Genomic DNA, 12059 nt, shown 5'->3' on the forward strand with positions numbered 1-12059 from the left:
TTTTCATCACTTCTACTTATTTGCTGAGGTCTTTTAGTTTTTATTTTAAGAGAATTATAATTGACTAGAGGCCCGGTGCATGATTGAAATTATATGAGGAAGCGCCCCGCCTCCTGCCTCCCTCTGCATGAGGAGGCGCCCAGTGGGGTGCCCGCTCAAGAGGTGTTTCATGCACCTCATGGTGACCAGTCCTTTGGTCATTTTGGTTTTGATGCCTCTTGGGCTTTTATTATTATGTTTGTTGAGGCATTTTTAGGACGGCAATTTTTAAATCTTTATAAGCTAATTCCAGCATCTGATTCATCTCAGTTGATTGTGTTTTTTCTCATTTCAATTAATACGACAAATTTTTCTGATTTTTGGCATGAGAAATGGTTCTCAATTGTTTCATGGACATTGTAGTTATAATGTTTTGAAGTCTCTTGATCTTATTTAACGCTGTTATTTAGGAGGTGTTTTCTCAGATTTGTTTTAGTGTCTATATTCTGGTATATTTTTGTGGACTTTAGTTCCCATGACAGTTTAATTTTCAGAGCCCCTGCAAAGCCAATTTCAGTGGCTCTTTGGGTACTTTGGGTGCTTTCTTTTAATCCCTGCCAGTGGCATCTGTGCAGTGAATGGTGCTGGGTGTCGTTGGGCCCTGGGTGGGAGGACCTGTGCCTGGGTTTCTTTATGTCATGGGGGACTCAGAGGTTTCTTACACTGGCCCTGTAGTCCTAGATAAATCCACTGCAGAAGTTTTGGTGGTGAACTGGAGACTGGGACTCCCTAGGCCCTGCCACCATTGCTGCTGATGGGTAAGGCTGCAGCTGGAGCCTGGGTAATAAAGCAGGGATTGGGGCTCCCCTAAGGTCTGTGCTTGGCTCCCTTTTATTTGTCTTTTAGTCAGAGAAAACAGACATTCTTGGGTGATGTGTGAGTGTGTGTGTGTGTGTGTGTGTGTGTGTGTGTGTGTGTGTGTGCATTTTGGGGATTGCTGTTATAGGCCTTTCTGGCATCTTTTCCACCAGTATATGGTTGGTTAACAGAAAATCCAGAAACACACATTGTTAGTCCTCAAGTTCTGAGGTTTCTAGCCAGTTTTCTTCTTCTTTTCAGCTTTCAAAATCATTTTATCCTTGTCTGATAGGTAATTTTCAGGATATTTGTCTGTATTTAGAGGAGAAAAGCAGGAAAAAGTGAAAAGTGAGTCTATGCTATGTCATTTCAGAAATGAAAGCTATTTATTTTTTACTATAAATGTATTAGTGGGTGTGGTGGTCAGAACCATAGAGGAGGGAGGGAAGCAATTGCCCACAAGCTAGGAGCTCTCATTCAGTCACTTTACATGTTTAAACTTTATATCAATCAGATTATACTTTATATATGCTTTTAAAAATTAAGGTTTTTTTGTTCAACTCTGTATTTGTGAGATTCATCCTTATGTATATGTATTGTTCAAATTTCACTCACATACTACTATCTAGTATATCTCACAAATTTTTCACTCATTTCTATTGGTGAATATTTAGGTTGTTTATAGTTCCATCTTTTATGTTTTTAAATACCATATAATAATTTATTTTATACCTGAATCCTTATAATCTACTCTATATTTGGTAATAAATGAGTAATGTAGCATACTTAAGAGTCAAAAAACATGCTAAGGATATGTAGATATCAACTGTTTGGTGTAGCTCAGTGGTTGAGCATCAACCCATGCACAAGGAGGTTGCCAGTTGGATTTCCAGTTAGGGCATATGCATAAGTTGTTGCCTAAATTCCCAGAAGGGGTTGTGCAGGTGGCAGCCAATCGGTGTCAATGTTTCCCTCTCTCTCCTGCTCCCTTCCTCTCTCTCTAAAAATCAATAAAAATGTATTTTACAAAAGATATATAAATGTCAATAAAATAAAAAAGAGACATAATTAGCAAAATAAAGCTCTTTGAAAATATTAGTTGGTAGAAAACCTTCTAGCTGGAATGATCAATTAAAAGAGAAGATGCAAATTAAGCAAAAGTACAGAAGGAAAGAGATTAATAAACTATTGACATAAGTGAGACAATAACAAATTATTGTCAACAACTACATTTTTATTAACTTAATAAAGAGTATTTATTTATCTATGCAAATAAACAAAAATATAAAAGGCCAAAATTAAGGCAAGAAAAATAACAGAAATCCTGAATAAATAATCACTTAAGAAAAGTGAAACAGCATTGAAAGACTTTCCTCCTTCACAAAGTCCTGGCACAGTTTGCTTAATAGGTGCATTTTATTGATCTTTCCAACTTTTATAAGTTTTTCAAGAAAATAACAAATGTGAAAGAATTACCCAACTACTTTTATAAAGTTACTCTAATCTTGACTCCAAAATCAAATAAGAGAGTAAATAAAATTATGAGTTCATTTAACTTATGAGAATAGTTAAATTATAACAAATTAGCTAGCCAATTTGAATCATCTATACTAATAAAAGGGTAATATGCAAATTAGTCAGGATGCCCTCACAGTAACAACCGAACAGCAGGCTGCATGGGGTGACAAGGCGGGCAGGGTGGTTAGTGAGGGACAACCAAACGACTGAACAGCAGGCTGCATGGGGCGACCAGGCCGGCAGGGGGGTCAATGAAGGGTGACCAGGCCAGCAGGGGGGACAGTTGGGGGTGAACAGGCCAGCAGGGGGAAGTTGAGGGTGACCAGGCTGGCAGAGGGGGGCAATTAGGGGAGATCAAGCCAGCAGGCAGAGATGGTTAGGGGTGATCAGGCTGGCAGGGGGGACAGTTAGGGGCAATTAGGCAGGCAGGCAGGTGAGCAGTTAGGAGCCAGGAGTCCTGGATTGTGAGAGGGATGTTCAACATCCCCTGAGGGGTCCCAGATTGGAGAGGGTGCAGGGTGGGCTGAGGAGACCACCCCCCATGCACAGATTTCATGCACCAGGCCTCTAGTGTTTTTAAAAAAGAATATATGACAATCAAATAGAGCTTAATATAAAGTCAAGGATAGCTCAAAATCAGAAAAATCTGTCAATGTAATTTATCACATTAATGAACCAAATTGAAAAAAATCATTGAATAATTTTCAACAATTATCTACCTAATAAAAGAGTAACATGCTAATTGACCATACCTTTGCGACACCCACCAGCCAATCAGGAGTGAATATGCAAATTAACCCAGCAAAGATGGTGGGTTAATTTGCATACACAGGCACTGCCGAGTGGCTGGGGACTGGGGACGGGGCAGGACACTTGCGTCATCGCCATGGCAATGACACAGGCGGTCCACGCCACCCCAGCCACTCAGGGCCTCTGGGTAGTGTGGGAAGGCAGAAAGGCAGCTCCGGGCTGGAGCGGAAAGGCGGCTCTGGGCCAGAGCAGAAAGGCTGCTCCAGCCAGAGTGAAGGCGGTGCTGGCAGCCAGGGGAACGAAGGCCCATTCTTGCACGAATCTTCATTCGTGCATTGGGCCACTAGTTTATTATAAAAATAATCAGAAAACTGCATTTGTAAGGTAATTCATTGATTTGAAGATATCATATATTAAAACATCCATTACAACACAATCTTTAATAACAAAATGCACACTATTCCCATCAAGTCAAAGAATAAGACAAAAATGCCAATTTTTACTCCTGATTTAATATTACTAAAAATCCAACACAATGTTATACAGAGTAAAAGCATAAAAACTGTAAGGATTAAATAGAATAAGTAAAATTATCATTATTAATAGGTGGGATCTTCTAAAAATAAAATTCATTGTGATAAACTACCAGGACTGATAAGAGTCTAGGAAAATGGCAGATAAAAACACAACTTACGAACTCTGGTTTTCAAGTAAGGAGCTTGGAAGTCACTGTTCCATCCTAACAACATGGGAAAAGCTGAAGGGACTGAAAAATTAACACCTCTTCTTGTGTCCATAAAAGAAATGAGAGACAGACAGCTGAATACAGGAGTCATGAACTACCAGAGCAGAGACTCTCAGCAGAAACCTCCATGGGAACAAGTGCCAAGGTAGGAAAACATGACTGTAATTAATGGATTGCTAGAAGCTCAGTGTAGACAATTCTGAGGGTTAAAAACACTAGGAGGGCTCAGTAATAAGGAAGTCCCTACAACAGTGTGAGATTTACCTACAGGAGCTCAACCAGGCTCTCAGTAAATATTGGAGAACAATACTCCTGGTGGGAGTAAGGCGAAAGGAAACTTTTTTGAAACCCACCAGAGCACTCCATTCTTCTTCATCAGGCCCGACGTCAGGGGAAACTAGTTTTTCAGAGCCTAACCTGCTGGGGTATTATCAGAGCCTAACTGACCAGGGGGAAAGAAAAACCCAATTCCAGCCCACTCTGGCTTCCTGTCCCATTTAAGATTCAAAAAGGTCCACTCAATGGGCAATCTGCAATAATCTTTACAAGAAAAGCAACTATGACAAGGATAGCATCTAGATTTCAGTGGGTGAACTGGAATGGTGGACGATGGAAGAGGACTGCAGCACGTTTAGATCATAGCCAATGTATTTAAAAGAGAGAAGGAAAAAAGAGTAGTAATAGGCAAGTATGAGATCAAGAAAGTTTTCTCTCTTCACCACTTTCCCCCTCCTACTGCAATTCTGGTACAAACATGAGTTCTGTAAAATTGAATTCGAGTAAACATATCCATTTTTATCTAAGGAAACTTTGTTTTCTTTGGTTTTTTTAGATAAGAAAGAATTGAGTGTACTGAGACTTTGGGGAGAGATTAAGCAAAAGGGGAGAGGCAGAAGATAAAACAAAGAAGGAGATATTGGTTTAGTGAGGCTCTAATGCAAGAGTGAGGGGATGGAAAGAGGATTAAGATCAAGGATTAGAGCTAAGAAGCAAGATTATCTTCTCTTTCAAGTGTAATAAAAAATAAATTGGGGGAGGGAGAGAAATAGAACATTTGTATATAGTAGGGGAGGAAGTTGAGGAAATTCATATGATGAAATTGCCTATATTTCTCTGTGACTTAGGAGGCAAACTCATCTGCTGAAGGTACGGTGTTGGGTTAGGAGTTTGGGAACAGCAATAAAAGTCTGAAACTGAAAAAAAAAAAAAGGTATTTTCTCCTTTATTGGAATGGAACCACCTTCAGGATGCTCAGAAAATGGCCACGTCTCAATGACAAGACAGCTATGGCTGTCACAGGAACCTGTCACCAACTGAGTGCTAAATGCATGTTTTTCATTAAAACCTCCTCAACAATCACTAAACAGATGGTTTCCCACAGTTAACTTCATCAGAATATCTTGTCAGGCCAAGCCTGTTTTGCTTTGAAGATGGCTTAAGTCATAACAATTTTCACTGGCCTAAGTCATAACTATATTTCACTGTTGGGCTGCTCACCTACTAATTATTTACACAAGCCAAATAGCTTTTGTGAAAGCTAGGTTCAAGAGAAGATGTGACTGTCATTTTCATAAATCTAATTTATTTCTTTACTAAAAGGGTTCTTTTAAAAATATAAGTCTAATTACTTAACAATCTTGCTTAAAACGAGTCACAGCCTCCCTATCTTAATTTGGGATAAAGCCATCATTTTTTTTTTTTTTTTGTCATGGCTCTCAAAGGAGTGATTGCATGACCTGGATCATTCAACCTCATCACTTGTCCACTCCGCAGCCCCACCCTCTGGTGGAGAGTCTTACTCTCAAATTCGTGATTTGCACTTTTGTCTCTGAGCCTTCACATGGGTTCTTCTCTATCATTCACCTGACTTGTACTTCATCATGTTCATTTATATCCTGTTTCATGTCTCATCTTAGATATCAGTTCTGAGAATCTTCCTTAACCTTCCATAGATTAAATCTCCTACCATGTGTTCCCAAGCTGCTCTGGGTTTCTGCTTTGCAATTGCCTTTTTATCTGTCCATCTTCCTCTGTTGTTTTTAGCCATATAAGTTCAGAGACCATTCCTAAAAGGTCACTCTTATTTTTGTAGTACCTTATAGGTAGTTTCTGACACAAAGTAGGCACTCCGAAAATATTTGTTAAATTAAACCATGGTTCTATTGTTTTCTGAATTTGGGAACAGACTATAAAAACAGCAAGATTGGGGTTTGAAGAAATGATCCAGTTCTGGTGCTATCTTTTACTAGCTATATGACCTGGTAAAATGACTTAAACTTCTTTGAACCTTATTTTTCTCAGTTGTAAAATGGAGATGTCTACCTACCTTCTTATTTCATTGTTGTAAGAAGTAAATAAAACTATGTATGAATAGTATAATGAATAGCACAAAATAGGTAACATTAATGATGCATTAGTGTCTTTACTTAACCCAAATAAATCTCTGCAAGTATACAAAATTATGACAGCTATATCAATTACCTAGAGAGTATTTGTGCATGCAATTTATTTTTCAACTTAAAACATCAATGCCAACACTTTCTAATCATTTTCCTCCTTTTCTTCTCCTTCTACTCATTCTACTATGGCAGTACAAAGTACATTTGAAAAGAGCTATTTATACAATTAGTTGAGAACTAAAAGTAGCTAATATTTCTTAAGCAATTACTCTGTGTCTGGCATTGTGCTAAGCAGTCTATATGTGCTATATTCCTAGCACTTATTTTTTATTATTTTATTCATTGTTATGAAGAAAGTACTCATTTGTCTTCCTGCACTCAGCAGTAATTAACTGATAACCTTATCAATTACCTTAATTTAGGTGGGCAGAGTATACCTAATATTTCTTTTGTGTTCCCTCACTTTTCATAGTGCTAGTGCATGGTAGGAAGAGAAAGATAGATGTGAAAAAATTGACTCTGAGCTGCTCCTCCCAAACAGTTTTCACAACACATGCCAATCTACAGCTGTACAGATATGGCCCCTTCCTCTGGAAAATGTCATGATTTCTGGGCTGTCCTTTTCTGGGAATTCCCATAAACATCCTGGACACTTCAATGTCATTGAGATTTCATATTGTGTGTGTTTGGGTTTTGTAAATATATAATTGCTGCTTATTGCCATATTATTCTGTTTCCCAGTAGGTTTTGAACTTTGTAAGGGTAGGAACTGCGTCTTTTTTGTCTTTTTTTAATAAATCACCCCATCACTTGCACACATGTCTACACACACACACATGAATATTTTCAGGAAATTGATATGGCTGACATAAGTTTGTGTATCTTGCACAGATTTATTTAGGGTAAGTAAAAAATGGTATATGAGCAGTGTTGGCTCCTGTGGAAAGTTGGGGCTCTGATAAGAACAACTGGGAGAAAAAGGGGTTTACAAAATAAATAGCTGTGTTTCTCTGTTGAAGACGGAAGAGATGAGAAAAAATAGGAAACCGAGTGTGCTAATGTGACCTTGGACTCCTGGCCAATCTTATTCTGCCACCTCAATCAAAATAATTTTCTCAGTTAAGGTCTTTGGTCTCATCTGTCAAATGAACATGCTAAAAATGACCTTCACAGGATAGTCTTCAGAAAAAGCTAATAAATGATTACAAAATCTGAGAGAAGAAGTATAGAGTAAGTCTTAAATAATAAAGCAGGACATTTCTGTACTAAGTCAAACTAAGAAGCATTTAATTTGGAATTTAACAGTGTTTGGCTATCTGTTCAAAGAAAAAGGATCACAATAAATGTATATATAAAAGAAAAGCTGACAGTTGAAAAACCGAAATGAAAAGTAATGACATAAACAATGTTTGAGATGTCTTCAAGGAGACGAGTTCTCTGAAAGTTGAGATCTCAATTTAGAACATTTCTTTCTTTCTAATTGTTGTTTTGCCTGCCATTGCAATATGATGAAATGGCCATAAACTTAGTGTGATAGGTTTGCAGAATAATTTAATTATAATTTAACATTTACTTTTATGCTATGCAATTACTTTCATTGCTTTTTGCTGAAGACAATACATTTAAGCAACTGCACACAGTGAAAAAATAGCTGACAGGGTCAATTCTAAAGTTATACTAAGGTTTACTTACATTCCTTTTTCACCCAGTGGACTTAATAAGCTAGGCAGCATGAGACTAGCTGAAAGATAATCAGACAAGTAATCAGGATCCCTTGATTCTCCTCTAAACCTTTGCATGATCTATCTCTCTGAATTTTGTAGTTTCCACCATCTTTAGTGATTAAATCATTATTTTCTTATCTATAAACATTGTCATTGGACATCAGTGTTTCTTTCATCCACTGACATTCTTATAGAATCCAAGAAAAGCTGTGTAGTTTATGAGATTAAATTCATCCCCAAAGCCCAAGTCATCTAGATATGTTGGGTATCTACTTTATGGTATTCTGAAAGACTGGTTCATTGTGTTTGGCTGTTATTTTGTATTCTAGATTTCTTTACATCTTTCCTGAAAATTTCCATTACAAGTAACTTTCACATGAGTTTTACTGCAAAACATTTGTTGTCTGGTTACAGGGCAGAAATGATTATACCAAAACATCACTTAATATATTTTTGTGTTAATGATATTTCCATGCTCTCTGTGGCTTGAGAAATATTCCATGTTAATTTTGAAATTAACAGGGATATGTTTTACTACCAACACAACAATTTTGACTTGTATTCTGACAGTAATCAGGCTCTGTTAGAAATAGGAGTTCCAAGTAAAAGGAATAACTTAGATACCTATATTTTTAAAGCTTACAAAGGACATATAAATTTTTAGAATATTTACATATTTTCTAGAGAATACCAGACATATTTTTAAAAATCTGGAATTTTCTATAAAATATATAAATTAACATAAAAATTTCACCCACTTATAATATACGATTCAGTGTTTTAAAATACATCTGTATGCTTGTGTAGCCATCACCACAATCTAATTTTAAAACATTTTTTACCTGTCCTAAAAGAAACCCCACTAAGCAATCAATCCCTATCTGCCCCATCTCTTCCTTCCCCACTCCTAAGCAATCATTAATCTATTTTGTCTCTGTGGACTTGCTTATTCTAGATATTTCAAATAAGTGAAATCATACAATATTTCTTTCACTTAGTAAAATGCTTTCAAGGGCAGCAATGTGGTAGCATGTATCAATACTTCATTTCTCTTTTTTTCATTTTTCTCTTTACATATACAGGCAGTTATTCCATATTTAAATGTTTATTTTGTGGATATATCACACACCAATGTAGATATAATTTTGCTAAATATCACTACATTTCTTTCTATAGTGGTTATAACATTTTGCATTCCCACTGGTAGTGTACAAATGCACCTGATTTTCCATAGCCTTGTTGACAACTGTTTTTATAAAAAATGTTTTCTTGTTGTTGATAATTTTCCTTGTTCAATAAAAGTATCAGTGTAGTATAAATCACTTAATATTAGTGTTTGTGAGATATATTTTTAACTTTATATATTTCTGGGATTTAGTGTTTAAAATAAGTTTCCTTTTAATATTCTATAGTTTGGCCTTTATTTTATTTTATATATATATATATATATATATATATATATATATATATATATATATTAGGGTTTTTTTTTGATAGTTGCTTTAATTCAGTATGAAAAATGGTCTTTCAGACCATTTACATTTAATGTAATTATTTATTTATTTATGTTTAAACTTACCATATTAATATTTGTTTTTGTTCATCTTTTTTTTAAAATGTTATTTTATTGTTTAAAGTATTAATAAATAGTAGTACCTATGTCTCCTTTATTTCCCCATTGACCTACCCCTTGGCACATGCCCTCATGTTCATCTTTTTTGTATCCCTCTTTCTACTTCTGTACTCTTGGGATTAATTGAGTATTTTTAAAAATTTATTTGTATTATTGAGAATATTACAGATGTTATAATACAAATAACAGCATGGCAGCTCCCATGGGTTTATTGTCTTATCCTTCCTTTCAGCTTTAGAGTGAATTAGGAAAAGTTTAATCCACTTGCACTGTTTTATGTTTACATGTTTGATGACAAATAGCCTTATGTTTATAAGTGACAGTTTTCCTGCTAAGTACCTGCATGTCATAAGCATTTGAATTAAAATTACCATATTGAAATCAAATCTGATGTTTTTTTAAATTTTTATTTGGTGTGCGTTGGAAGAGGGATAGTCTTATACGGCGAGTATATCCCGGTGGAGCCCTTTGTTATTTTAACTGGAAAAGTTGGGGGTCATCTTATACGTCCAGTCATCTTATACACCGGAAAATATGGTATATTAAAATAGATGAGTTTTTATTTTTGTCTATCTCATCTCTTTTTTTTCCCCTTCACAGTTTTTTAGGTTTACATTTTCTAAACCATTCTAGGCAACTGGCACAATTTATTTTTGAAAAAATTGTGTTCCTATAGAACAACATCCAGGCCTTCTATTGATATTTAATTTCATGCTTTAATTATCTTACCATCGAGAATCACTTCTTTATATTATTCTACCAGCCAGCTTCACCTTTGGTCCATGCTGGGCAGAATCAAAGTGTAGGCATTCAGGTTGAACAGAAGTTTCAGGCCTATCAGAAGGATGATTTTATTATGAAACTGAAGTGAAAACCATTGAAGCTATAAACGTTCTTTGCATATACTTCTTAATGTCATTTTTAACCAGTTATATAATGAAGATATTGAAAAAGATAGTAGACATGTTTTTAAATGTTTAGATTCTTTTTGTGATCCCTTTCTTATTTCCGATGATTTATGAAAAGTTTTGCTAGTGTAAGACTCAGAAAAATATGAAGTGTTCATATATTTAGATAGACAAGGGTTCCTGTTTTGCCTTTTCAAATATCTTTGCCTCGGTGGAGCCCTTTGTTAATATGAAGATGTACTTAATCCATATCTGGAAACAACAAAGCTTATCTATAAGGATGGAAGGAATTCTCAAACCAAGAAAATAAAAATTGACCTCTTACATCTTTAAAGTTACAGCATATGATTCTGTTGCTATGTTCAACAGTCATGAACAGACATTTTCATACTTTATTGTGGATCCTATAAAATGTCATGCTCACATTTTATACTACTATTATAGTGTGAGGGAAATGTCTTAACAATAATCTTTCAGGTTACCTATATTTAGTATTTTTATTTATGATTTTTAAATTTTAATACAGATTTATATATAAAATTATTGTTACTTGAATAAAAAGTTAATTCAAGTAAAATTTAAAGACCCCAATTAAAACAGAAGCAAACAAATGCCAAGACACCTTTCTTTAAATTTGTCTGGAACACGCGTCCTCAAACTACAGCCTGCGGGCCACATGCGGGTGTTTTTGCCATTTTGTTTTTTTACTTCAAAATAAGATATCTGCAGTGTGCACAGGAATTTGTTCATAGTTTTTTTTAAACTATAGTCCGGCCCTCCAACAGTCTGAGGGACAGTGAACTGGCCCCCTGTTTAAAAAGTTTGAGGACCCCTGGTCTGGAAAATTGACATAGGTCAATTCCATAGCTAGTACAATCTATACCACCATATTTGCAGAATTTTTATGAAAAGTTACAAAGAACTAAAATTCTAGTTCACATTTGTTGCATTAAGATTGAAGTGAGTCCTCAATTTTCCATGTATTTTATTTTAGAAGCTAACTAATTCTGGATTGAAATTGTGTCAGGAAAGTAAATATCTCTACCACTAGTCATTAATATTGATTCGGGGTCTTTTTGATGAGCAGGGTGCAAGGGTGATTTCTTTCCCGGGTTCTTGTCCAGATGGATTCAAAGAATGAAGCCATGGACAAAAAGTGGTAAGTGAGAAGTACAGAAACTATATTGCAAGCAGATACTGTCTCTAAAATTCTAATTCTAAGACTGACTCTCCTGGCATGGAGAAACAGAGGGGTCCCCTTAAGAGGGTGGCCACTGCTCTCTTTGTCTTGAGACATTATAATATTCTGGACACCCTTTTTCTTAATCTAGTACCCACTGTACATAGTACCAGTTTCAAAGGCCAAATTTCACATGGTCCCCCGGCCTCTTTCTTTCCCCATATTTTGTACCATTCCTCTATCCTCTGTGAAAATGTTTCATTTTTCCTGATATCCTGTGATTGTTTTTTATCCTCTGTGAATGTATTTCTGCCCCCTTATCCTGTGGAATTTCTCTATCCTTCATATATCCATCTTATCTGTTC

The 12059-nt window shown here is 35.8% G+C and overlaps 1 pseudogene across 1 annotated transcript; it reads left to right on the forward strand.

The window, feature by feature from the left end:
- Positions 1-3852: 3852 nt before the first annotated feature.
- On the forward strand, positions 3853-10977 carry LOC307096778 (cilia- and flagella-associated protein 300-like; annotated as a pseudogene). The gene is made up of 2 exons: positions 3853-3995; positions 10461-10977. The product of its transcript is annotated as a cilia- and flagella-associated protein 300-like (transcript).
- The last annotated feature ends 1082 nt before the right edge of the window (positions 10978-12059 follow it).

The sequence above is a fragment of the Cnephaeus nilssonii genome (assembly GCF_951640355.1).
Source record: "Cnephaeus nilssonii genome assembly, chromosome: 3".
NCBI classification, from domain to species: Eukaryota; Metazoa; Chordata; class Mammalia; order Chiroptera; family Vespertilionidae; genus Cnephaeus; species Cnephaeus nilssonii.